Source organism: Notamacropus eugenii, chromosome 6, assembly GCF_028372415.1.
Source record: "Notamacropus eugenii isolate mMacEug1 chromosome 6, mMacEug1.pri_v2, whole genome shotgun sequence".
NCBI lineage: Eukaryota > Metazoa > Chordata > Mammalia > Diprotodontia > Macropodidae > Notamacropus > Notamacropus eugenii.
Genome location: NC_092877.1, coordinates 115,422,616 through 115,446,397, shown reverse-complemented (window position 1 = coordinate 115,446,397; position 23,782 = coordinate 115,422,616). Strand labels below are relative to the sequence as shown.

The 23,782-nt window shown below is 35.5% G+C and overlaps 1 long non-coding RNA gene across 4 annotated transcripts in view; it reads right to left on the bottom strand.

Moving 5' to 3' along the window:
- Window positions 1-2,867: 2,867 nt before the first annotated feature.
- Window positions 2,868-23,782, bottom strand: part of LOC140510572 (uncharacterized) — a 75,364-nt gene continuing 54,449 nt past the window's right edge. For 2 of the 4 annotated variants that reach the window (XR_011969294.1, XR_011969291.1), the window contains 5 exons: window positions 18,712-18,861; window positions 8,398-8,436; window positions 7,164-7,280; window positions 6,650-6,707; window positions 2,868-3,193 (listed from right to left, as the gene is read on the bottom strand). This is a non-coding gene — a long non-coding RNA (uncharacterized lncRNA). The remainder of the gene's footprint in view (window positions 3,194-6,649; window positions 6,708-7,163; window positions 7,281-8,397; window positions 8,437-18,711; window positions 18,862-23,782) is intronic. The other 2 variants (XR_011969292.1, XR_011969293.1) reach the window with 2 other exon arrangements.

Here is a 23,782-nt window from a genome sequence, read left to right as displayed (position 1 = left end):
GATTCCTTCCCAAGTTAAAGGTGGAGTTAGAGGTGAAAAAGGGAATCTCAAGGTGTAATCTGAGGTCTCTCCACCACTCTCATCATTCTGAGATAATTAAACTAGATTGGCATTTTTGTGCTAATTTGTACAATGACTCCTTTATAAATTTGCCTGATCCTTATAGATGGCCACTGAATAATAGCCAAATTTCCAAGACCACCTGAATATTATTATAATTACATTATAATATTTTTGGGAGTAGGGCCCATCTTTTTTTTTTTAATCTTTATTCCAATACTTAAAATACTAAGCACTTAAATGTTATTGGCTATTGATTGTAATTTTTGTATAAGTAAATTTAGAAGTAAAAGCCTATTGTCATTGGTCTAAAACTAGTCATAGTCTGATAATTTCACCTAGTTAAGGTGTGAAGGCTAAAATAAGGTGGGTTGGGCTATTTTGGGAGCAGAACTAAGATGACAGAATAATGGCAGAGATTCACCTATGCTCTATTACTCTCAAAATACCTTTGAAAAGTGGTTCTACACAAATTCTAGAGGATAACACACAAAAAGACAGAGTGAAACAAAACAAATTCCCAAAGTAAATTTCCAACCCAAGACAACTTGGAAAGTCAGCAAGAAAGGTATGCTGCATGAGGGTGAGAGAAGAACACAGATCAGCACAGGCCACACCAAACCAGCTCCTAGCAAACATGGAGTAGGGCAACTGAATCACTGGCAGTAGTCACATTTTCTTGACCTGTCAGTCAGATGCCAAAGTCAGCTTATATCAGCAGGCAAAGTCTATCACACCTGGGTGAGAATGGAGCACAGTACAGCACAGGCTGCACCAAACAGGAACAGATCTTGGGAGTGACTGAATCAGTAAATGCAGCTGCACTGGGAGCAGTAGGGGCTACTTCTGGAGTTTTTAGCTCACAGACAGTAAGGGGATAAAATACCTGGTCAGAATTATATTACAGGGGATTTTTGCTAACACGGAGACAGGACTCTGTTGCTTTTCCCGCACTCAGATCTGGGTCCTATTCCTAGGTGGCAGTCCCAGGTTGAGGAGCAGAGCTAGCATAGCAGAGTTTGTGGCCACAGGGGAGTGGAAGAGAAATAAGAGTGATGCAATGAAATCAGGAAAAAACCGTTAACAGGTTGGTAAAGGAGAAACACACACACAGACTCTCTCTCTCTCTCTCTCTCTCTCTCTCTCTCTCTCTCTCTCTCTCTCTCTCTCACACACACACACACACACACACACACACACACACACACACACACACACACACACACCCCTGAAGAAAATAACAAAATAAAAAACTGATTAGACCAAATGGTAAAAGAAATCCACAAAGTGAACAAGGAAAAGTACACCTTAAAAAGCAAAACTGGCCAAATGCAGAAGGAGGTCCAAAATCTCACTGAAGAAAATAATTCTTTAAAAATTAGAGTAGAGCAAATGGAAGCTAAGGATTTTGTGAGAAAGAAAAAAAATCTATAAAATAAAAGCAAAAGAATGAAAAATAGAAGGCAATGCAAAATATCTCACTGGAAAAAACTGATCTTGAAAATAGATCCAGGAGGGATAATTTGGAAATTATTGGACTATCTGAATCCATAATAAAAATATCCTAGTCATTATCTTTCAAGAAATTGTCAAATAAACTTTCCTGATATTCTGGAACCAGAGAGCAATATAGAAATTGAAAGAATCCCCCAATCACTTCTTGAAAGAGATCCCAACATGAGAACTGCCAGTAATATTACAGCTAAATTCCAGAGATCCCAAGTCAAGAAGAAAATGTTGCAAACAGTCAAAAAGAAATAATTCAGATATGGTTGAGCCATAGTAATGATAGCACAAGTGTTAGCAGCTTCTATATTAAAGACTCAGAGGGCTTGGAATATGATATCCTTGAGTGTTGAACTTCTTACATCATGGAAAGATATTATTTGTAACTCATAAAACCATTTTATTATTAGGTAAGTTATACAGAGTATATATAGACAGAGGGCACAGTTTTGAGTTGAATATGAAGGGATGATATCTAAAAAATGTAACTAAGATATGAGAGAGTAGTGTATTAGGAGAAAGAGAAAGGGAGAGGTAGAATGGAGTAAATTATATGATATAAAATAGACAAGAAAAACTTGTTTGCCATGGAGGGAAAGAGGAGAGAGGTAATAAGAAAAGGGGTAATGACAAAAGGGAAGGCAGATTTGGAGAAAGGATAGTCAGAAGCAAACCATTTTTGAGGAGAGTCAGGATGAAAGGAGAGATAGATAGAATAAATTGGGGTTGGGAGATAGGATGGAAGGTAACAGAGTTCTAATGGTTTTCCCCTTTGTTCTAATAGTCCCTTTACAACAGGCATAATTTAGAAAGGAGTAATAGGATTGTGTATGTATAGTCTATATCAGATTGCATGCTGTCTTGAGGAAGCAAGAGGATAATGAGGGAGAAAAAAAGAAAAAAAGTAAATAAAATAAGGTTGATTGATATGTGCAAGGGAAAATTCATATATTTATTTATATACCCATAGTTCAGTATCTATAGTAATAATGACTGAATTTGTGACTAAAATAGCGATTTTCAGAAAATAAGAAGGCAACATCACATTGAATTCTTCCCTTAGAAAGAGAAGATATCTCCTTTCTATATGGTTTTATCAGTTCCTCTACTTTTAAGGGGTCCTAAGTCAGTTACTAGCAAAGGCAAAGATAGCAAATTATGTTTAAAACTTATTTGTTCAAGAACATGGCTGTGGTTTTGGAACTCCCTTTATCTGTAGTTGTCTGCCTTTTCAAACACATGGAGAGTTCCTTGGTAATTTGCACAGGAAGCATCATGAATTTTAAAATCTAGGGTCAAAATCAAGAGTTAAAATCAAACTTTTATTCAACACCTCATGTAAAGGGGTGCCTTGCATTTGTGAGGTAGGCCAAAGCAGACATATGACAGGGAGAAAAAGAGAACATCAATTAGAGAAATGTTCGAGGCATTCATTAAACCCAGCAAATGCTGTACTTTGAGGAGTTATGTTGCATGACATACTTAAATTGCAGATTACTTTCTTAGTGCTCTGTAGAATGATGGATAAATTGATTCTACAGGATATTTTCTGGAAACTTTACAGATGATCCATTCAATCCTGATACCTCTGTGTTGTCAGAAGAGTCCAGGTGACACTATAAAAAAGCTGAGAGAAAGTTTAAGTATCTTAATTAATATGTATGCTAGCCAAAGAGGAAAATGCTTAATTTGGTTCAATGGGTGATCAAAGTCATTTAGTCCAAATCATTGTAGAGATCAAGGTTTTTAGGTGATAAGTTTAATGAGTTCAAATTGGATTTTCACTTTTCATTATGCTTTACCATCTTAAAATTTGTAGTTTGTGTAAGTTTCATAGAATGTAAGGATAGAGGAGATGACAGAAGTCTTCTGGTTTGACTTGCTCATTTTATGTATGAAGAACCTGAAGTTCACAGAGGTTGTGAAACATCATATAGCTAATAAATTCTAAAGGTGAGATTTAATCCCAAGTTCTTCTTGTTCCTGAAATTCATCATTATTCTAAAACTTGAAGAGTTCTTTTTAGAAGAGGTAATGATTGTGGCTTAACTTTTTAAAAATTTATTATTGGGTTGGAGCCAAGATGATGAAGTTAAAGTAGGGACTCACCTGTGCTCATCTACAAATTCCTTTAGATTCCTCTAAGTAGTGAACTTGAACGAATTTTGGAGTGACAGAATCCACCAGGAGAGAGAGGGTGGAAGATATCTAGTCCAGGACAGCCCAAAAGATTGACAGGAAAGATTTGTTACACTGGACTGGGGAAGTGCAGAATGTACAGGAAGTACCAGCACAGACCTGACCATAGGGGAGCAGGAATGACCTGAGTAGGCTGAATCTCCAGTGGAAGTTCAGATTCCCAAACCACTCAGGACAGAATTGGAGTCCAGCAGAAATGGATGAGAGAGTAGCTCAGGCCCCACAGTAGCTGCAGCAGCTACTCGTGGGGATGTCAGCCCACAGATTAAAAGTCACCTACTTGAACTTCCAGGAGCCAATATGGCAGAGTAAACTGTCAGTGCTCTCATCTGATTAATCTGGAAAAACCCAGAGAATATTACCCCAGGAAAAATCCTGGAATAGTTGGGAGTTTAGGGAAGGATCCTTCTAGCCGTGCCTGAAGGAGACCAGTACAAGACCAAAAGTGTTACAGCAAGCTCCAACTGAGTACACCAGTAGGAGATCCTGAGTCCATAGTAGGTGGAGCTAGTAAGTACCAACACCAGGACCCCAGGCATGCCTTAGCACAGCCAGAGGAACTGAACAGCCACCACACAGATAAGGTTAGTGCAGCCCTAGGGGAGGAGGAGACCTTCCTGGGAAGACCTCTCATTCCCCACGCCTCATGCCATGAGCTTAAGTGTAACCATGGGAAAACTCAGTCTTCATCTGGTTCTAGCCTTGACACACACCAGCCAGTTCAGCACCAGATATTCTGCAGCATTATATAGCTTCTAGCTGAAAGAATCAGAGGCCACTATACACACCAGCCAGCTCAGCACCAGATAAGCACCAGTATTATATAGCTTCTAGTTGAAACAACCAGAGGCCACAGAAGACAAATCCAACAAGCAGGACACTAGCTCTCAACACAAGAAATGTGTGACAAAGCCCCCTGTGCCCCAGAAGCAGAGATTCACTTTAAAAGCCATGAAAAAGGCAATCACCATGAGCAAGAATTATATTAACAAAACAAAGGTCATAGAATCATATCATGGGGAAAGGGAAGAACAAAATATCAATTCAGAATAGGATACTATTGACAGTGTACTCACATCTGAAACATCAAAAGGAAATATGAACTGGTGTCAAGCCCAAAGAGCATACTTGGAAGAGCTCAAGAAGGATTATAAAAGCCAAATTAAAGAAGTAGAAGGAAAATTGACCCAAGATTTTTAAAGTATATTCAGCTCCTTAAAATGTAAAATTTGCTAAATGGATAAAAAAATACAAAACCTAACTGGAGAGAATAACTATTTTTAAAAAAAGGAGATGTAAAAGCTAACTGAAGAGAAAAATTTGTTAAAATTAGAATTGGGCAAGTAGAAACTAATAACTCTATGAGGCAACAACAATCAGTCAAGCAAAATCTAAAGTATGGAAAAATAGAAGAAAATGTAAAATGTCTCGTTGGAAAAACAACTGACCTGGAGAATAGATTCAGGAGAGAAGAATCTAAAAATTACTGATCTACCAGAAAGTCATAATGAAGAAAAAGCACATAGACAGCATTTTCCAAGAAATTATTTAGGAAAACTGCCCTCGGGCACTAGATTCAGAGGGCAAAATAATCATCAAAAGAATCCACCAATCCCCTCCTGAAAGAGACTCCAAATTGAATGCACCAAGAAATATTGCTGCCATCCAGTATTATCAGGTTAAGGAGAAAATATGCAAGAAGCTATAAAGTAACAAATATAATATCAAGGAACTACAGTCAGGATCACCCAGGACCTTGTAGATTCTACATTAGAAAACTAAAGGGATTGGAATATGATGTTCTGTGATGCAAAAGAACTTGGACTACCACAAAGAATAAGTTATCCAGCCAAAATGAGCATAATCGTTCAGGCAATGAGATGGACATTCAATGAAATACGGGATCTTCGTGATGAAAAGTCAAGAACTCAACAGAAAAATTTGATCTTCAAATACAGGACTCCAGAGAAGCATAAAAAGGTCAATGGGGGAAAAAAAATAAAATATGGACAAAGTGTTTGCATCCCTATATGGAATAATGATACTTATTAATCTTGAGAATTCTATATCTATCACATTTAAAAGGGATATATACATTTATATATATGCACATATGTAGATTTAAATAGTGTGAGAATAAATTCACTGGTGTGATAATACAGAAAACTAATTTAGAGGTGTGAAGGGAGAAGAGAAAAGGAGGAGACAGAAAAGCATAAATTACAAGACATGAAGAGCCACAAAAACATATAGTAGTCACAAAAACATATAGGATGGAGATAAGCATTGTTCGAACTTTACTCTCATCATATTTCATTCCAAGAGGGCAAAACATTCTCAATTAAGCACAGAAATCTAACTTGCCCTATAGGAAGTGGGTGAGAAAAGGGGAAAAGAAAGTGAAGGAGTGTTTAGAAGGGATGGAAGAAGTAGTAAGGGAAAGGGAAAGAAAAAGGTGGGGATCTGATACTAGGGAGGGAAGATTGAGGGAGACAATTTTCAAGGGAAACACTTTTGAGGAGGAGAATGGAGAAGGGAAAAATAAAACCTGGGGGTGGGGATAGAACAGAGGTAAGGACACAAATAGTAATTGTAACTCTGAATGGAAAGAACTCTCCCATAAAACAGAAGCAAGTGGCAGGATGGATTAAAAACCATAATACATCAATGTGTCATTCACAAAAAAACACATTTGAAACAAGGGGATACACATAGGTAAAGGTAAAAGGCTAGAACAGGATACTTTATGCTTCAGCTGGAGATAAAAGAGAAGAAGTAGCAATCCTAATCTCAGACAACAGAAAAGCAAAATTAGATCTACTCAAAAAAGAAGGAAACTATATCCTACTCAAAGGTATCATAGACAATGAAGTAATACCATTACCAAATACAGGATAGTGGTATAGCGTCCACATTCTTAAAGCAGCAGTTAAGGGTATTACCTGAAAAAATAGACAACAAAACTATATTAGTGGCAGATCACAACCTCCTCTTGTCTGAATTTGACAAATACAACTTCTAAATAAATGAGAAAGAAGTTGAGGAGGTGAATAGAATTCTGGAAAAGGGAGAAATGATAGACCTCTGGAGAAAACTGAATGGGGATAGAAAGGAGTATACTTTGTTATCATTATGATGTGGCACATACACAAAAATAGATCTTGTTTTAGGGTATAAAAGCTTCACAATCCATTGCAGAAAGGCAGAAATAATTAATGAATTCTTTTCAGATTATGCCGCAATAAAAATTTTTATGTAATAAAGGACCATGGAAAGATCAACCCAGAAATTAATTGGAAACTAAATAATCTAATCCTAAAGAATGAGTGGTCAAACAACAAATCATAGAAGTAATCAGTAACTTCATTCAGACAAATGACAATAATGAGACAACTTACCAGAACTTATGAGATGCAGCGAAAGCAGTTCTTAGGGGGAGTTTTATATCTCTGAATGCATATATGAATAAAATAGAGACAGAGGTGATGAATGAATTCAGCATAAAAGTGAAAAACCTAGAAAAAGAAAAAAAATTGAAAATCCTCAATTTAATGCTTAATTAGAAAAACTGAAAACCAAAGAAGAGATCAATAAAATTGAAATAAAGAAATTATTGAACTAATAGAGTGATTTTTAAGCTGGTTTTATTAAAAAATATAATTGATAAACTTTTGGTCAATCTGATTTTAAAAAAGAGAAAGAAGAAAATCAAACTACCAGTATTAAAAATGGAAATGTTGAATTCACCTCCACTGAAGAGGAAATTAAAACAATAATTAGAAATTAATTTGCCCAACTGTATACTCATAAATTTGACAATCTTAGTGAAATGGATGAATAGTTACAAAAATATAAATTACCCAGATTAATGGAAAAGGAAGTAAAATGCTTAAATAACCCCATCTCAGAAAAAAAATTGAAGAACCTATCAATGAACTGAAAGAAATCTCCTGGTCCAGATGTATTTACAAGCAAATTCTGTTAAATATTTAAAGAACAATTATTTCCAATAATATAAGACTAATTGGAAAAATTGGCGAGCCAGGGGTCCTATCAAATTCTTTTCATGATATAAATATGTTGCTGATACTTGAATTGTAAATGGTCAAAACAGAGACAGGGAATTATAGACCAATTTTCCTAATGAATATAGATACAAAAATTTTAAACAACATAGTAGCAAAAACATTACAGCAACTTATCACAAGAATAATATGCTTTGATAAGGTAGGATTTATGCCAGGAATGCAGGACTGGTTCAATATTAAGAAAACTATCAGCATTATTAATCATATCAACAACAAAACAGAAGCCATATGATTATCTCAATAGATGCAAAAAAAAAAAAAAAAGCTTCTGCCAATATACAACAACCATTCCTATTGAAATTACTGGGGAGAAAAGAAATAAATGAGCCTTCCTAAAAATAATTAGTAGCATCTACCTAAAACCATGAGCAAGAATTATACGTAATGGGGATAAACTAGATGAATTTCCAATAAGACGGGGTAAAACAAAGAGATCATTTATCACCACTGTTATTCAATATAGTGCTAGAAATGTTATGTTTAGCAATAAGAGAAGTCAAAGAAGTTGAAGGAATAAGAATAGACAAAAAATAAACTACGTTACCACTCATTTCAGATGAGATGATGATATACTTAGAGAAATCTGGAGAATTAAGTAAAAAAAATTTGAAATGATAAATAACTTAAACAAAGTTGCAGGATACAATATAAAACCACATAAATCATCTGCATTTCTATGTATTACTAACAAAGCCTTAGAGCAAGAGACAGAAAGAGAAATCACATTTAAACTTATGGTAAATATTATAAAATAATGAGAGTCCACCTGCCAAAGCAAACTGAGAGACTATATGAACACAATTACAAAAGACTTGTAATACAAATAAAATTAGATCTAAGTAATTGGAAAAACACCAGTTGCTCATGAGTGTCTAAATTAATATTATAAAGATGACAGAGGGGGCAGAGTCAAGATGATGGAGTGAGAGCAACTACTCACTTAAGATCTAAGACAAACTCCCTCAGATACCTCTAAAAAGAGAATCTGACAGAATTTTGGAAGGGCAGAATTCAATAGCAGACAGACTGTGGCAGATTCACAGCCCAGGACAGACTAGAAGTTCAAAGGGAAGGATCTGTTCTGTGGGGTTTGAGAAGCACACAGCACACAGCACAAGGGCTGAACAAGCAAGTCCTCACTGAGGTAGAGCCCAATAGTAAGCCCCAGGTGGTCTGAGGCAGTGGTCATCCTGCAGAATCTTAGGATTATCAGCTTAGGAAAGGAGTCCAGTGGAACCAAGCAAGTGAGAGCCATGCAACCCCAGATATCTGCAGTTGCCACTCCTGAGACTATCAGCCTGCAGATTAAATATCTATAAGTCACCTACTTGTACTTCTGTGAGCCAAGATGGTGGTGTGATTGGTAAATGCTCTCTTCCCCTCCCCTTGTTGACTGTGAAAGACCCATAATATAATTCCCCGGGAAAATCCTGGAACAGTGGGTTCAGTAGAAGGGGCAAACAGTCTCTTAGCATGTGAGGCTAGGAAAATAGCAAAGTGGGGTCCTTCTTGCTATGACTGAAAGGGACCAGTTCAAGACTGGAGCTGCCCTAGACAGCCCCACCTCAGGAAACCAGGAGGAGATCCTGAGCCCCAAGGAGGGTGAATCCCACAATTGCCAACACCAGGACCCCAGGCATGTCTCAGCACCCCAGGGAAATAGGGAAGACACTAGGGCAGAGGTATCACCAACCACTGAGCTTGTCTATGCTCTATCTCAGCAGAGAAGACCTGTCATAGCCAGACCACTCCTACCCCACACTTAACACAGCTATCTCCGGGACAAGTTCTGGGGAAATCCAGAAAGTTTTCACCTGGCCTCAACTTTCTCTCACCACCCAGCTCGGCACCAGGTAAGGTAGCTGGAAAAACCAAAGGCCGCAATACACAAACCCTCAAGTTCAATGCACAAGAATGGTGGGACAAAGGCCCTTGAGCAATAGAAGCAGAAATCTACTTTAAAAAGAGGAAAAGGATGATCATCACCATCATCATGAGTAAGAAGCAAAGCAGAAAAGAACATAGAATCATTCTATGTGGACAAGGACAAAAACAGGAATATCAAAGAGGTCAGCATTGAGACTGTATTCCCATGTGAAACATCAGAAAGGAATATGAACTGGTCAGAAGCACAAAGAGCACTCTTGGAAGAGCTGAAGAAGGATTTTAAAAGCCAAATTAGAGAAATAGAGGAAAAACTGGTCAATGATATTAAAAATATGAGAAAAAAAATGATTCACTGAAGAGAACAACACCTTAAAAAGAAAAATTGGAAAAATGGAAAAGGAAGCACAAAACCCAACTGGGAAAACTGGAAAATGAAAAAAGAAGCACAAAAATTAACTGTAGAAAATGTTCCTTAAAAGGAATAACTGGGCAAATGGAAAAGGAAATGCAAAAGTTAACTGAAGAAAACAATTTGATAAAAATTAGAATTGGGAAAGTAGAAGATAATGACTCTATGAGACATCAAGAATCAGTCAAACAGAATCTAAAGAATGAAAGATAGAAAAAAAATGTAAAATATCTAATTGGCAAAAGCAACTGACTGAGAAAGTAGATCCAGGGAGAAAAAAAATCTAAGGATTATTGGTCTACCAGAAAGCCATGATGAAAAGAGAGCCTGGACAATATCTTCCAAGAAATTATCAATGGAAATTGCCCAGAAGCCCTAGATCCAGAGGGCAAAATGGTCATCGAAAGAATTTATTGTTCCCCTCCCAAAAGGGATTCCAAACTAAAAACATCAAGAATATCATTTCCAAATTCCAGAACTATCAAGTGAAACAGAAAATGCCACAGGCAGGCAGGAAGAAACCATTCCAATATCAAGGTGCTACAGATAGGATCACACAGGACCTGCTAAAAGCTACAGTCAGGATGACACAGGACCTATTAGTTAGAGGAAGAGATAGATAGCAAAATTATGCTAGTGAGGGATCTCAACCAGCCCTTCTCTGAACCTGATAAATCTATCCTCAAAATAAGCAAGAAAGAAGCTAACCAGGTAGACAAAACTCTGAAAAAAGGCAGATATGATTGACTTCTGGAGAAAAGTGAATGAGAATAGAAAGGAATATACCTTGTTTTCAGTGGTACAATGCACATATACAAAACTTGACCATGTACTAGGACATAAAAACCTCACAATCCAGTAAAGAAAGAAAGGGATAGTGAATGCATCCTTCTCAGAACATAATGCGATAAAAATTATATGTAATAAAAGGCCTTGGAAAGACAGATGAAAAATTAATTGAAGACTACATCATCTAATCCTAAAGAATGAGTAGGTTAAATGACAATTCATAGAAACAATCAACAACTTCATGAAAGAGAATGACACTAATGAGACAACCTATCAAACCTTATGAGATACAACAGAAACAGTTCTTAGGGGAAGTTTTATATCTTTGAATGCCTACATGAATAAAGTAGAGGAAGAGGAAATCAGTGAACTGGGCATGCAGCTGAAAAAGCTAGAAAAAGAACAAATTGAAAATCCCCAAGTAAATACAAAATCAGAAATACTGAAAACCAAAGGAGAGATCAATAAAACTGAAATTAAGAAAACTATTGAACTAATAAAATAAAACTAATGGTTCAGTTTATGAAAAAGACAAGACAATAAAATTCTTAAATTTTCGGTCAATTGGATTAAGAAAAAGAAAGTACAAAACCAAGGTACTAATATCAAAAATGAAAAGCATGAACTCACAACCAATGAGGACAAAATTAAAAAAAAAAAATAGAAATTACTGTGCCCAATTATATGTCCATAAATTCGACAATCTAAATAAGATAGATGTTTATTTTAAAAAATCTATAAATTGCTCAGATTAACAAAAGAGGAAGTTGAATACCCAAATAACTCCATTTCAGAAAAAGAAATTGAATAAACCATCAATGAACTGTCTAGGAAAATATCTCCAGGGCCAGGTGGATTTACAAGTGAATTCTATCAATCACTTAAGGAACAGTTAATTCCAGTACTTTATAGACTATATGACAAAATCAGGGAAGAAAGAGTCCACCTAAAATGTTACTATGATACAAATATGGTTTTGATACTTAAACCAGGAAGAACCAAAACAGAGAAAGAAAATTATAGACAAATTTCTCTAATGAATATAGGTGCAAAAATGTTAAATAAGAGTTCAGCAAAAAATAATACAGCAAATAATCACTAGAAGAATGCATTATAATCAGGTAGGATTTATACCAGGAATGCAGGGCTGGTTCAATATCAGGAAAATTATTAGCATTAATGATCATAACAACAACAAAACTAACAGAAATCACGATTATCTCAATAGATGCAGAAAAATGTTTTGACAAAATACAACACACATTCCTATTGAAAACACTGGACAGCATAGAAATAAATGGAACTTTCCATAAAATAATAAGCAGTATCTTCCTAAAAACCTTCACCAAGCATTATATGCAACGGGAATAAGCTAGATGTATTCTGATAAGATCAGAGGTTAAACAAGGATTTCCATTATCACCATTATTATTCAATATGTTAACTGTAGGAAAAAGAGAAGAAAAAGAAATTGAAGGAATTAGAATAGGCAAAGAAGAAGCTAAGTTATCACTCTTTGCAGATGATATGATGATATATTTAGAGAATCCCAGAGAATGAAATAAAAAACTATTTCAAATAATAAACAACTAAACAACTTTGTCAAATTTGCAGGTTACAAAATAAACCCACGTAAATCTTTTGCATTTCTGTATATTATTAACAAAGCCCATCAGCAACAGATAGAAAGAGAAATCACATTTAAAGCTAGGGTAGACACTATAAAATAGTTGGGAGTTCACCTGCCAAAACAAAACGAGGGACTATGTGAGCACAATTACAAAACACTTTTTACACAAATAAAGTCAGATCTAAGCGGATAAACATCAGTTGCTTGTGGGTGGGAGGTGGGATGAGCCAATGTAATAAAAATGATAATTCTACCTAAGTTAATTTACTTATTCAGTGCCACACCAATCAAACTATCAGATAATTATTTTCTAGAACCTGAAAAATTACATCAAAATTAATCTGAAAGAACAAAATGTTCAGAATATCACAGGAGCTAAGGAGAAAAAATGCTAGAGAAGGTGGCCTCGCCCTATCAGATCTCAAATTGTATTATAAAGTAGCAATCATCAAAACCATTTGGTACTAGCTAAGAAACATAAGGGTAGAGCAGTGGAATATGTTAGGTACCCAAGACATGGTGGTCAGTGAATATAGCAGTCTACTGTTTGATAAACTCAAGGACCTCAGCTTCTGGGATAAGAATTCACTGTTAGACAAAACTTCCTGGAAAAAAAATGAGTAACTGTGTGGCAGAAACTGGGCACACACCAATTCCTGACACGATACACAAGAATAAATTCCAAATGCATACATGATCTAGATATAAAGATTGATACTATAAGCAAATTAGAGGAGCAAGGAATAAGGCATTTATCAGATTTATGGAGAATGGAGAAATTTTTGACAATCAAGAGATAGAAAACATTATAAAGTGCAAAATGAATCATTTTGATTACTTTACATTGAAAGGTTTTCTGCACAAACAAACCAAATGCAACCAAGATTACAACGGGAGCAGAATACTGGGGAAAGAATTTTTGTAACTAGTGTCTGTAATAATGGCCTCATTTCCAAAATATATAGAGAACTGAGTCAAATGTACAAGACTACAAGTCATTTCCCCAATTTATAAATGATCAAAGGATATGAACAGGCAGTTTTCAGAGGAAAAAATTAAATCTATCTACAGTCACATGATCAAATGCTCTAAATCACTCTTGATCAGAGAGATGCAAATGAAAACATCTCTGCAGTACTATATCACACTTAAGAGATTGATTAACATGATAAAACAGGAGGATTATAAATGTTGGAGAAGATGTGGGAGTGTTGGAACACTAATTCATTGTTGACCCATCCATTCTGGAGAGCAATTTGGAACTATCCACAAAGGGATGCAAAAATGTTCATACCCTTTGACCAAGTAATACTTCTTCAAGGACTGTATCCCCAAGAGATCGTAAAAATGGGAAAGAGTCCCATTTGAACAAATATATTTATGACAGCTCTCTTTGTGGTGGCCACAAATTGGAAATCAAGGGTTTGCTCACTGTTTGAGGAATGGTATATGCAAAATAAATTGTGCTATATGAATATATTGTGCTATATGAATCTATGTGTTTAATAGGAATGTATATGTAGAACCTATATAATGGAATATTATTTTGCTATAAGACATGATAAAAAAGAAAATTTCATAGATGCCTGGAAAGACTTATATGAAGTGATATTAAGTGAAAGGAGCAGAACCAGAAGCATTTTCTAGACAGCAACAACCACAGTGTGTGAGGAATTTTTTTGGTAGACTTGGTACTTCATTGCAATGCAAGGACTTTAAAAATTTCCAATGGCCTCTTGAGGGAAAATGCTTTCTTCATCCAGAGAAAGAGTTATGGAATTTGATCTCAGAGTGAAACAGACCTTTTTATTTTGTATTATGTTCTTTTTTGTGATTTATCCTTTTCATTTTAATTCTTCTATGCAACAGGACTAAGGTGAAAATGTGTTTAATAGGAATGTATATGTAGACCCTGTATAAAATTGTACATCATCTCTGAGATTGAATGGGGAGGGAGGTGAAAAAATCTAAGATTTATGGAATGATTGCTGAACATTGAAAACAAATAAAATAATTTTTAAATAGCCTCAGCTAAAATCCTGCCTTTCACAAGAAATCTTTCTAAATCTTCTTCGTTGTTAATACCTTCCCTTGGAGGGCATCTTGAATTTTATAAATATATGTATGTGTATGCATTTATATAAATATATAATTTGGAGAGAGCGTATATATACATAACTCTTTGTATGTTGTCTTTCCCCATTAGATTGTGAGCTTCTTCAGAGCAAGGTTATTTTTGCCTTTTATATTTCTAGCCCTTTATACAGTGCCCAGTATATTGAAGGCACTTAATAAATGTTCACTTATTAGCATAAAAATGAACGCTAAAATTCTCTTCGCATGAAATTATGGAAAAAATGAAAATATATTAGAAAGAAAAAAAAAGAAGAATAGAAGGAAGGAAATAAGGAAAGGACGAGTGGAGGTAAGAATGAAAGAAGAGAGGCAGGAGAGGAGAGATGAAGGGAGGGGAAGAAAAATAAAAGAAGAGAAAGAAATTATAATGAACATATGTGATGTGTTGCAACATATTCATATGAACTTCAAAGATTTTTGAGAGATCCTCCATTTTTATTCTGCATAAACTAATATTTCATAGTGTTCAGAGAAGCAAAATCATTATTGTGAATTTCTTTTTAAATGGGGCTACCATTCCTGGAGAAACTTGAAGTCAATAGAAGAATTTTGCAATTTCCCAAAGGTAAAGCCATTATATTAGTGAAAATGATGAATATACAGTACAATTATTTAAGAATTTGGAGCTTCTTTTAACAATTGCTTTTGTAACATGTAAGTAAATGTCTTAGATATGACATCTGATCATAAGGTATTAGTCTTCTCAAAATAGTGAACAAATCTTGCTTTTCCACAAGTTTTTTTGGGTACTATCTCTGCCAATCACCATCATCTTTGTTTTTCTTGAACTAAACTTTGAACTAAACTAAACTAAATCAACTAACTTTGACAGTGAGATAATCATATCCACTAATAACTTATAGGAGATAATCTTTCCACTGAGATATCTTTCCACTGCGAAGAGATTACTATGTACAAAATGAAGCTTTAAAAGATATATTGTGATTTATTGAGAAAGGCTGCAACAGAATCGTAATAGAGATATCAAAATCATGGAAGGAGGAATGATTCTTCTCTGAGACCACACATTTATAGAGCTCTACAGAAATTGTTAAACTGAGTTTTAGAATATGAATTACATCCTTTCCATTCAGAGAATACAAAAAGAAAAGAAGAAAAAAACTTCAAGATTATAAGAACAAATCAAAGCAAATACTGAACTAATTAAGCATTAAGTTTAAACACATTTCATCTAACTATCTACAACTCTTTCACCCCTGAAGAAAAAAACATATGACTGCCCCTTAATTCTATGGGTGTTAAAAGGATAAAATCTTTACTATAGCAATATATATTTAATTCTGATATCCATTACTGGCATAACAAACTAGGGTCTCGTTAGTTCTGTCCTTTGTCTATTAATCAAGTCACCTCCATCAAAAATAATACATCTAAAGATTATGAACTTACAAGGACAAAAAATTAGCAAAGCAACTAAGATAGCAAGGGACTCCTTGTCCATGAGTCATGATCAGAAAAGTGTGATATGACATAATAGTGAGTAGTAACAGTTGAAAGGAAGATATTAGAGAGATTGATTACAACAAAAGCTGAAAGGAAAACAAAACAGGTGAAATATAGTCCAAAGCAGGGCTCTAGGTCTCAATTTCACATGAAAATTTCTGGTAAATTCACTCAGTTATGTAAATGTGAAGGCTTTATTATTGAAGGACAATACCATATACAGCTATTGAGCTCTACTCTATATTTTATTTATCTCCACATTTTGTTGATTCTTAATTACTCTAATCAAGACAATAATCAAATCAAAGGAATAATGGTCATATCTAAGCTTTATTTCTAATCTGAAATCAGATAGTATTTACATATTTATTGAAGTTGATGATGCTGATCAGACATTCTGAGGGAAAAAAAAGAGTGTTGTGGGCAGTCATCTATGCCTGTGTGCTTTTGTTTCTCATAGGACCTTTGTCTTCCTTTAGGATTGTATGAGTGTACAAGGAGAATTAGTACCTACGATATGAGGGCTTGTTAAGCCCTTTTCACAACTTCCCACCCTTGGTGTCCACCCACTGAACTTTCACTTGGATCTCTAAGAAGCTATAACATGTGTCACTGCCACATTCCCATTAATTGTCATTGCAGATCAACTAAACCAGATGGAAGGTAACCAACATATCACAAATAAGAGATTTAGGAGAGTGCCTACCCAAAGTATGTAAAGATTTTCTGCAGTGGAATGAGTGTATGAGAACAATTTGTTCCAAGGGTTATGAAGGTGGCTGAAGCAGGACCTGTGGAGGGTTTAGAGCTTGGTCAGACACTATAGATATCAAGGTCATCCTCTGCATCCCAGGCCACCATTAGTCCTCTTGATTTGTCTTTGACTTTGATGACTGGTTAGAGAGAGGGAAGCTGATTATTTTGTGCAACTCTGCTTCACATAAATACAATTTACATAGAAGTCAAGACATCAACTTGTAATGTTATTGGCCCTTGAAAACAAAGGATAAAAAACAATCATATTTCAAAGTAATGCTCAGGTGTCACTTTCCTGATCCCTCTTTCCCTCTAGTAGCTAGTGCTTTTCACCCTCAATTTCTTTATACTTTCTCTCTATATATTTGATATATTTTATATATAACTAGATATACATGTATATATTTTCATCTGTGTACATGTATATGTGCACATATTTACTTACCTATACTACCTACCTACCTATCTAGCTGTCCTTCTATATAGGTATGTGTATATATTACACATTTCAATTCCTTGAGTATAGGGGATTTGCTTGTGCTGTGCTTGGTGAGTATAATTTTGTTAAAGCGGGGTTTAAAGAGGTACTTTGTCTTTCTTCATTATATGCAGATACAAACTGAGTATACTGCAAAATCATATAAGCCATTTATAGGCAGTTAAAGCTTACCAAAAAAAGTTGATGAAATGACTACTCAATAGGCTTTACTCTCTCTCATCTTAAAATCCAATTATAACATCTAAAGTTATTTTGGGCTATGATATTCTGTCTTCACATCTGCTCTCCATAGTTACCATTTCAATTTTTTTCTTTTCCTTCAAGTAACAACTTAAGGGCCACATTCTTTCATATTGTCCCTATCATCCACTCCTCCCTTAGCTAAAATTAAAATGATTCTTCCATATTATATTTCTTACAAGATATTGCCTCAGGGGCTGTTTTGCCTTAACATAATCTTCCTTTTATCATCCTTCTACTTATCTTATCTACTATTATTCTAAACATCTTTGAAAGCAAACATTATTATTTTTCTTCCTTGTTGACCTCTCCTTGCTGTTCCTTAGATTGTAAGCTCCTTGTGAGTAGAGACTGTTTCTTAAAGTACAGCTGTATCCCTAGCTCACAGGAGGATTTCTCTCACATCATGGAAAATTAATAAATGTGTATTGATCCATTAATATTCTCCTCCATTATCTTTTAGTACTCCGTTCTTTTCTTGTTCTTCTCCTACATGTCCGGATTATCCTTTTCTGTCTCTTTTACTGCATCATCACCTATGTCCCTCCTTCTAATCATAAGTAATCTTAAAGGCTCAGTTTTTTTACATCCTTTTTCCTCTCTGTATATTTTTTGATGAAGTCTTCAGTTTCCTTGGGCTCAATGCCTCTAAACAGATAACTTTAAAATATCTATTAATCTGCAAATATATATTAAGTGCTTACTCTGTGCCATCTTTTCCAAAATGATCTTAAGGTCTCTCCTGAACTCCAGTCATAAAGCAACAACTATTTTTTTAAAAAGTCATTTTCTGTGTAATTCACAGACATCTCAAGTACAACATATCAAAAATAAAATGCTTTATCTGTCCCATCTCAAAACATCATTGTTTCAGATTTCCCTATTTCTTTTACAGAGACAATTATCCTTTCAGTAATTGAAGAGTGCAAAGTCAGACTCATCCTTGACTTTTTATTTTCCCTCATGCCCATCTCCAATTAATTGCCAAGTTTCATGAATTCTAAGTCTATAAAATCTCTCTCATATCCATTCAACTTTCTCCACTCACCAGTTAGTATTCTTGTTCAGGGTCCCGTGATCACTTGCCTGATGTATTGCAATAGATTGCTAACTTGTCTACTTGCTTCCAAGTCTTCTATCTTTAATGCATCATCTAGTTGCCAAAATAATCCTCTGAAAGCACAGGACTAACTTCCCCCTTCAAGAAATTGAAATGGCTCCTTATTACTTCTGGGATAGCATACAAGGTCCTCAAAATACATTGATAGCTTTTACAGTCAGGTTCTACCCTATATTTCCAGATGTGCTTAGTTCACATTACTCCCAATCACAATGCCGCTGGCGTATGTTCATTCTCCATACTCATTCCTTCATCCTCCACCAAGGGGAGCCCTTGTACAGGCTGTTCTCTGACAGTAATGTACTCATTTTTCACCAACAGCTGCTAGAATCCTTAGCTACCACAGGTCTATTCAGTTATAAGTTCTGTTTTCATCCCTGTAGGTTTCATTTCATACTATCATATTATCTTATATATTTAATAGTGTACCCTTAGTAGGACGTAAGTCGCTTGAGGGAATGAGCTATTTTGTTTTGCTTTGTCTTCTATCCCCATTGCCTTGCAAAAAGTATGTAGGAAATAAATACTTATTTAATAGCGTTGAATTTTTGTGTCCTAGCAAATATCAAAGAGTCTTGTACATGGAAGACTCTTAATAATTGCTTATTTTTAAATTAGCTTTTTCTCATGAATTTTATTTTTATATTTAAAAAAAATTACCAATTACAAATTTGCATTTTAATGACTTCTTATTCCTATCTCTTTTTTACTTTTAATTCAACACTATATAGTTACTTAATAGTATAATCCTTCTTTGTTGTTGTTCCTTTATAATATCTAACTCTTGGTGACCTTAAATAGGGTTACCTTGGCAAAAATGCTGGAGTGATTTGCCATTTCTTTCTCCAGCTCATTTCACAGATGAGGAAACTAAGACATACAGGGTTAAATGAGTTACTAAGTCTCACACAGCTAGTAAATGTCTGAAGCTGGATTTGGATTCATGTTCTCCTTACTTGACAGTCTATCCACTGTGCCACCTAGCACTCCTTGGATCAATGAAAATAGTATTTTCTAATTTCAACACTATTCTCTTGTTAAAAAGCATTCTTCTTATAGGCTTAAGTATTTGTAAAGTGTTAATGTTTTACTTGGGTAGTTAAGTGGTGAAGTGGATAGAGTGCTGATTCTGACGTCAGGAGGACTTGATTTCAAATCCATTCTCAGACATTTACTAGCTGTTTGACACCAGGCAACTCACTTAACCTTGTTTGGTTCAGTTTCCTTTTTCAGAATAGGATAGATATGAGAATGTTCACAGACAGTAGAATATGAGCCAGAAGAGGAGAAATTGCAAATAAATAAAAGAGTGGGGATCATAGAAGGTAGTATGTTGGAGGAAATAAGATGGAATGGGATCACTTGAACAAGTAGAGGGGTTACCCTTGATAATGAGTAAGGCTATTTCATTTTGTGAAGCAGGGGTGAAGCAGGAGAAAATGGGAAAGAACTTGAGTGATAGGAAATCAGAAAGCAGGGATAAGAGAATTCATGGAATCATTTTTTCCTGGTAAAATATGAGGCAAAGTTATCAGGTGAGAAAGTAGGGAATGGGGAGCTGTAGCAGTATGCACCACAATATACATAGGGAGACTTCTATCACAGGTTCTTAGATCTACATTCATAAAAATAAAGGCAACTTTTGAGGGGTTAGCAATGACTTTAATCAAACACATGTATCATTCCTTTAATCAAGTACATATATGATACAGTTAGCTCTGGGGAGACAGCACCCTGAACTTCAAAGAAAATACAGAGAAATCAAAAGATCAACCTGCATGGCTTCCTCTGAATTCAATAGACAATTGGACTCCATATGTCTTACCATAGTTAGCAGAGAGAGAAACACTGAAATCTGGGTTTTCAAAGCCAAGGGAACTCCTTAGTGGCTTCTCAGAGTCACTGCAGTTACATATATATGTATGCACTCAAACCTTCTTCCCAAAAAGTAAGCCCCATTTTATTCTTGTAGGCATTCAAAGATATAAAACTTTCCCAACAACTGCTTTTGCAGTATCTCATAAGATTTGGTAAGTTGTCTCATTATTGTCATTCTCTTGAATGAAGCTGTTGATTGTTTCTATAATTTGCTGTTTAATCCACCCTTTCTTTAGGATTAGACTATTTAGTTTACAATTAAGTTTTGGTTTATCTTTCCATGGTCTTTTATTACATATAATTTTTATTGCATTATGATGAGAAGGATGCATCTCTGCCTTTCTGCCCTGGATTGTGAGGTTTTATGCCCTAGAGCATGGTCAGTTTTTGTATATGTACCATGTACTGCTAAGAAAAATGTATATTCCTTTCTATCCTCATTCAGTTTTCTCCAGAGATCTATCATATCTACCTTATTCAGAGTTTTATTCACTTCCTTAACTTCTTTCTTGTTTATTTTAAGGTTAGATCTATCAAGTTCAGAGAACAGGAGGTTGAGGTCCCCCACTAGTATAGTTTTGCTGTCTATTTCTTCCTGCAACTCTCCCAACCTCTCCTCTAAGAATTTGGATGCTATACCACTTGGAGCATACATGTTCAGTAATTATATTGCTTCCTTGTCTATGGTGCCTTTTAGCAAAAACAAAGCAAAACAAAACAAAACAAAACAAACAAACAAACAAAAAAAAACAAAACCAAAAACTAAGCCCCCAAAGTAAAACCTCAACTCAGAGTATTTATACTATTTTTTTTTTACAGCCACAGGGCATCACAACTGGTTTACCCAGTGCCTCAACAGAAAAACCAAAAAGTACATTGGACCCTCCTACAAAACAACTGCCCTAATCAAGCTTCCCACAACAAGCAGGCCAATCATTGGGTGGAAAAGATCTTTAATCACATTAAAATAATGAATAATACAAAAACATGCACTGTTTCCAGTTAAAGAAACTCTTGCTTACTTCTAGTAGAGATCCTTCATTTATAAAGGCAAGATTCAATCAGAGACACTTGATTATACTAAAACAAAAGCAGCAAAGTATCCTATTTTGATTGTCATCACAGGGGCCATAAGACCTTTGAGTCAGGATAAAAAGGTTTGGAAAGGCTTCTGAGGAGGGTGGGAGAGTAAGTTGATAAGGGAAATATAATAGGATCTCATAGTCACAGTGAGGGCCTATTTGAGGTTATGTATTATAAATTTGTGGTGGATCTAATCAGAACAGTTGTGTGATTTTCTCTACCTTCATTCAGCAAGACAAGTATGGGTAGGAAGGCAATGAGTGGTGGGAATGATCCAAAGCTGAGACTTCGCAGGGCTCAATTGACAATATGATAAGGGAGTAAGACATTTAAGAGATAGACATATTGTAGGGTTGAACTGGTTCACCGAGGAGTCAATGGGGAGAAGAGAGGAAAGTAGAAAATGCAAGAGAGGTAGCCTGGGAGAGAATTGAGGGGTCACTGGACTAGAATTCACAATCATGTTGGAAAGTAGGGTTACATAGTGGAAGGCAGAGGGAGATATAAAAGACTAATAGATTATAGTCAGTTATGGGAATTTCAGAATTTTTGAATATGGAAGTAAGACATTTGTGGATAATTGCAAGATGGAGAGTATAACCATCTTTCTGTGTAGCTGAGGTGGGGTGAAAAAGAAGCTCATGAGGGGAGAGTAGATTGAGGAAATTAATGCTTAGGGTATTTGAGGGAGAATCAATATGTTGAAGTCTCTTACTATGAGGGAAGGAGTTGGGCAGGAGAGAAAATATGTAAGCTAGGTATTAAATTTATTGAGAAAGGGAGTAATCTGGGTGTTTGCAGGCAACCACTACCAGGATTTTAGTTGGGTGGTAGATATGAATAGCATAAACCTCAAAGAAACAGAGTAGGGGTGGGGAACCTGTGGTCTTGAGGCCACATGTGGCCCTCTAGGTCCTCAAATATGTCCCTTTGATTAGATCCAAATTTCATAGAATTGCTCCCCCAAATCCCCTTAATAAAAGGATTTTTCTGTGAAGTTTGAATTTAATCAAAGACCCTCACTTGAGTACCTAGAGTGCAACATGTGAACTCAAAGCTGCAGGTTCATCACTCCTGAAAGAGACGTAACTGATTAAAAAAAGAAAGGGGAGAACCTAGAATTGTCAATGGGGAGCATGGAGTTTCCAAGTTCCCCACATTAAGGAATAAATCAATGGGTGAAAGAGTGGCCAGGGAAAGTGGGCTATGATTGCAAGATCATGTTTTAGTAGATGGAAGGAATGGGAGAAGAATAATTTAAGATGAGAGAAAGTATGCTGCCTATGAAATATACATTCTAGAGGACTTAGTAAAAGCACTGAGCAGAGTTAGGATGAAATTTTCGGTTATTTGAATTGAAAAGGATAAAAATGAGGAATCAGGTATTAGAGGGCACTGAGTGAGTTTTAGATTAATATCTGCCAGTTCAATAACTGGTATGAGGTACAACCAATAGCCACTGAGTTATTGAATACTACTGCTCAACCTTCAAAGGATAAGCATAGCAGGAGATGGAAAACTTGAAGTCAAAGAGAATGTTTTACTTCCTTATACTGGAGATTCTCCACATACCAGTTGGGAGGTTGGACTGGTAGGAAGAGGCGGAAAATATATTATGGATATAAATGGAGCAGATGGAAGATACCTGTCCTGGCCCTATCAACCTTTCTTTAGGGGACATGCTACAATGAGTATGAAATGGAATACTCAGGGTACTAGTGTACCCATGATTAGAAGTGTTCTCACCTAAGGAGACTAGCTATGAGGCCGGAACAGGAAGTGGTAGACTCTGCACATATGGAAGACATGTCTTTTCCCTGTAACTGAAATTTAGTATTTCCTTCAAATATTGAAAAAATATTCTTAGAAGAGGTTTATAAAGCTTCACCAGATATTCACCAAGACACATGCATAGGAAATGGTGCCTAATAAAAGCTGTATTACTAGTCCAATTTGATAAGTATTTTAAATATGTTAACTTCAGGATTAAATTGACCACAATCAAACACTTAATATGGGGTTTATAATATTACTACTT